Consider the following 5690-nt stretch of genomic DNA (forward strand, 5'->3'; position numbering starts at 1 on the left):
TTTAAGAGGAAATATGCAGGAGTGCATTAATGTGTGGCACATTTCCAAGACGTGCATTACAAACAATAACACATCTTGGCTCCATGAACCGTGAGTGTTGATGAGGGTAACACAAAAATGGAGGCTTCACTACAGATTAGTCAACCACCAAGCCTTACTCATGAAACTTCTTTAGTTCACTGTCATCCACAGATGATGCTCTGCCAGCTGTTGTGATGTGGTTGACAGCTGATATCAGTCTGCACCTGTGAGTTAGCCCGTAGGTGGTAGCTCAAACTCGAAGTGCTTCAGTGATATTTTATTCCTGTTTGACACAACGGGCAGATCACTCAACTTGAGTTTTTCTTTTAGTTATTTTTAAGATAAAAAAAAAACAACAACTGTTCCTCTTGACCTTAATCACACCATGAGTAATGCATTAGCCGTTTTGCAAACATAATACAAGATACATGACAATGAAACACTCAGAAAACAAAATTACAACTCCAGCAGCCATGCAATCCATCCAATCAGACCTGTTCCTGGAGTTGAAGGTCTTTGTGTCATTCATTTAAAATGAAAAGAGCAGCAAATATAAATCATAGTTACATCATATAATGTTTTGATGAATGAGCTTTCTTCAGTCTGAAAGGCATTTATGCTTGGAAATATCAACCTATTCCTTTTCCTAGCATGGATCATGACTGGAGCTGAATAACTTTAGTACATTTCATGTGTTTCATACATCTGATACTGTAGAAAACTCTCAGTGTAAATAGAAGGTGTTTGTTTGTGTGATTTATTTCCTCCTGGTGGAAACATGCTGCCAGGATTCATCTGACGTGACAGCACACAGCTGTTTGCATGGTGAGTATAATGTACACATTGGCCCAGACAAGTTCTGTGACATGACTTTTATGGATGTGAATTTGACTGTAAACACGGGAGCCCACAGAGCTGTGTGCACTCCCCTTATGTGACCCGGACCTCACAGCTGCCTGTTCCTCAAAAACACCAGAGGGTGGCGATGTAGACCTGAGAGAGGAGGAGATGGAGCAGTCTGTTTATGGTCAGTAATCAAACTTGATGCTATCGCTAAATACCTTTAATAGTGTTTTACTTTTATTGATCATACAAAGCAATGATACTCCTTTTTTCCTGCTCTATCGTAGGACTAAGTTTTTCTCTGGACCCCTCAACTGTTCCTCAATCCCTCCATCTTTCTAACTCCTCCCTCACCATTGCCCACAAAGGAGACACCTCTCATGACCCACCTTACAACTTCAAGGTCAGGAGATCACTGACCTTTGACCCCAGTACGACCGATCCTAAGGTCTGTGCAGATGTTGTGATCAGACGAGGGCAGTATTACTGGGAGGTGGACGTGTGTAACAGCTCCGTCTACAGGATCGGTGAGACCATCACTGAGTTTGTTCAGGTTGTTGGGATCCCAGTGTGTTTACATCATGCACTGTTAGTCAGCAGGATGGTGCTCGTTTAACAAGCCCACAGTAAAGACACATGCACACGTCACCAGACACGACTACACAGTTTATAGTGCCACCAAGCGTTAAACCAGTCAGACTGTTTTCATGAATTACTGGAACAATCTGGCATGAACTGAAACTTTACTACGGAAATGAAAACAAAAAGGAATCTTTGAACACTGTTGAATGAAAAGAAAGAACCTGTTGATTTTCATTGATTTTAACTTGCCTAATTGCAATGTTGGAGTTGTGCCTGTCATTCGTTCATACATGTCTCAAGTCTAGAGTGACACAGAACCTAAAGCACAGGCTTCTATAGCTGCTCTATGACTTAAAGAGGTCATAGAGTGAGGTAACATATTAAAGTCATGTGTAATGTTTGTGGATTGCGTTTGTAACAGCTGGTGCACCTAAGTCTTCATTTTCAGAGTATCAGAGCAAAGTGCAGTGAACCTGAGACAGCTGAAGAGAAAGTGACACGAGCAGCGGGCAGACGTAAACAAGCAGATAAACTGACATTTTGACCAGATGATGGTGGGAGAGGCAAAGTTAAAGGATCACCTTAAGGGGAACATGACAGTCAATACTTGATGGAAAATGTCTTTAAAAAAGGCTCCTGTTGATGGTAGCATTAGTGGAAAAGTGAAGGATCACTTAAAGTAACAAACTCAAAAAACTCTGCTTTGTTTCTCTTTGGTGACACTTATGACAACAAGCAACAATTAAGGGTGGCAAGAGTACTAAAATATTGTATTTCAGTAAAAGTACTGCTACTTTGATGAAGTTTTACTTAAGTACACTGTAAACCCGAACAGTACTTCTAACTCATAGCCATTAAGGGTGCAGCACTCAAAACCAGCTGTTTAGTTCAACCAACAATTAATTATTGAGTTATCCAAACGATTAATGTTGGTTAAATTATATGTGGATCCATTTTCTTGAGTTAATATCCATGTCCAAATAATAACAACTTTTGAGTGTACAGTGTACTTCATCAACTTCACCACCTAAGTCTTCACACACTTGAAAAACCACTGTACAGGTACAGGGTAGACCAACAATGATCCAACATGGGGCAGGGAAAACAGAGGAACTAAATACACAGAGTCATCAACACAGGTGTGAACACAGGACACAGGTGAGACTAATGAGGGGAATCCCAAAAGGAGGGAAACACACAAGGGCATGACGTACAATTAAACTGGAGACGCAAGGATTCAGAACTACAGTACAAAATAAAACAGGAAACACAAGACTAGACTAAGAAAACAGAACAAGGAACATGGATCACTAAATACACAAGGGAGACAAAGGATAACTAATACAGAATAAACACAGGGAAGAACAATGGCATGAAACACAAGGAACAAATAAACTAACCAAACCATGACATGTACTTGGTTTCATCTAGTAGGTATGAATTAAAAATGTAAAAAAAATATAACCAATAAATTTGAGTTGGGGAAACTTAAATCATGTTTTATAATTTCAATTCTACTCAAATATATATTACTTTGACTTGGGGGAGTTGAGAGTGAGGGGAAATCGAAGGGTTAGATATTCAAGTTACAGCATATTTTTCTTTGCTAACTAATGAAGTACAACTAACAGGAGACCATGAATGTAAGATGTGATTTGATTATCGAAAAAGAATAAAGATCTGCACGCCTGGAAGCTCCAATTGAAGGGTTTATGAAGCATGAAGCGACGTTTCGTGCCAACATGCTTGATAAGTGATTTCCTGACTTGATTTTGTTGACAATGAGTATTTTTTGTTGCACCTTTTTAATAACCCTGTTTCAAGTCACCAGGTTGGGGCAGGGATTTATAAATGCAAACTAAATCTCATTCTAGGAGCTAATCATTCATTGTGCTTCTTCCTCTCACTCTCAGGTGTGACCTCAGTGGATGGTTCTTGCGGCTGGTGGCTGGAAAGGCATGGCTCATCTTTTTCTTCTGTGTATGATGGAAGCCTGGAGCCTCTCTGCACTGTACCGCCTCAGATCAAAACCCTTGGGGTGTTCCTGAACATCGGTGGAGGGGCCTTGAGTTTCCACAACCCTCTGACACAGGAGCACCTAGCAACGCTTCCTACCCGCTTCAACCCTGCTGGAGTGCTCCCAGCGCTTGGCCTGGGACAGGGTCGACTGAGGCTACGCTGCGGCCTTCCCCCTCCTCCTCATGTGTTCCTCAGTAAGGACTGCACCTACAGGGGGCCTCATGGGGCTGGTGGAGGCCGTTGGCGAAGGGAGATTTCCTTCCAGTCGGTGAGGAAAGTGATACAGAAGTTTGAGGAGCTGGGGATGTCGGACTCTGACTCTGGCCTGGTGTCCACTTTTGGCTCGTCCTGCTCCACCTTGGCTTCCCTTCCAGATCCGGGGGTTCCTGGTTTGGTTCCCTCTGAACAAACGTGACAGGAAACTACAGCTGGATAAGAACTGCTACTGAAACTCTTCAATGGGAGCAACAGAAACACTCCCACTGTTCCTTGGAGAGGTTTGATCTTTGGCCATCATTTGAAAGGCTAATTTTTCATCTTGAAGGACTCTTGGCTGCCTGTTTCCACTCTCTGCTTGACCCCAGACCTGCAATTGACTCTCTCCCCAGGACACTACTCTTTCTCCCACCAAACAACCCCCACTGGTTTGGGATCAGGCCAGAAGTAGTCCTCTGTAATGTGAAGTGTGAGGAAAGGGTGGGCTTTTAGCAGCAGGGCTCCTTAATGTGCCTCTGTGTTACGGTTGTCAGACTGTAGGGGTTCTACAGTAGCAGTGTGCACGGTCCTGTGTGTTGGTGCATTTGCCCTCTCACTTTTCAGCATGTGTGTGAGCAAGAGGGAACAATGTGCAAGCGGCAGGGGGTGAGATGACGAGGTGTGAGTACAGTGACACCAGCAGTGTTGACTCAGAGCAGAGAGGACAGGTGGTAATATGCCTTTATCCCGCGGCCTGCCTTCGATAGGACAGTAGGGCTGCCCTTTCCTGACCCTTTGAAAACCACAGGACTCCCAGAGACTTCAAAAGGGGTGACAGAGAGCGAGAGAACAGAGAGGGAGAAGAGAAAAACAGCATGCATGAATTAAAGACAGCAGGTGATGACCTGGTTAAAAAAAAGAGGAATGAACTGAGAGGGGATTCCCAGCAGCTTTCATGCTAAGAGGCTATGAATAGATCAACAGGCTCAGACCACACCATCTAGTTTTAAGGTAGCTGCAGAAGCCCCATCTTTATGTAACCAGTGATGACACTTTTTTCAACCTAGATCTCATCAATGTATCGTTCACATGTTGGATGGAAATGCATATAAATTCGATTTCTGTCTAATCAGGGTTTTCTCTGTGAATAACAAACACCACAAAAAACGTCAAAGACATCAGAAAACTATTTTTTTGCACATTAAATCACATTCAGTCACACCGGAAAGATTCTGCAAAAACTGGTTATCTATCAGGGTCATAATTTACAAGACTACAGCTTCACTCACAGCTGTGCTTGCGTGTGTGTGGATTTGCAATCTCAGCAAAAGTTGAGGCCAAAACATTGATCAGGTCACCTGTTCACTGTCGCTTACTGCCCGCTAACATCATGTCTTTACAGCAAGGGAGTGTCCAACTGTTTCATCAGATGGGTCACTGCCCCCCCCCCCCCCATGAGTGCACTGGTTGTGCATGCTCAGCAGTATTTTACAGGCCACTTTAGAGGCCTTTTCTTTCCTCCTACATCCAAAACATCACTGATCTGAGCTAGATGTCAACAATGCGTTCTGACAGCAAAGCATCATCTCGATATGATCCATATGGTTCATAGGACCCATCTGCCATCGGGCTATAACTCCACATACATTTGAAAGTGACGGTAGCCCTTGCATGTGCAGCTGTTGTGCTATCTGTGGTTATCAAGGCAGCCGTTTTGGCATAAAACAAGCTAGCAGGCGGTGAATGACAGCTTTTCTTTGTCCCTACAAACGTTCTCTGGTACACTGGAGCTGACCACCAGCGTGCCAACACCATGTCCTAACAGCAAGCTCCAACTATCCCGTCATATTCAGTTAGGGAACAGTAACAGCAGCTCTTCCGTTTTTAATATCTGCTGTGTTTTAGTCTGTAGGCACCCAAATGCACATGTACTGGTTCACTGGAGCCATCTACAGCCACCCTAACCCTGTTTACAGCAAGCACCCCTCCACCTATAGCTTTACATTGATTATACTTTACTATAATTTATT

This window comes from Notolabrus celidotus, chromosome 14 (assembly GCF_009762535.1).
Source record: "Notolabrus celidotus isolate fNotCel1 chromosome 14, fNotCel1.pri, whole genome shotgun sequence".
In the NCBI taxonomy this organism is placed as follows: domain Eukaryota; kingdom Metazoa; phylum Chordata; class Actinopteri; order Labriformes; family Labridae; genus Notolabrus; species Notolabrus celidotus.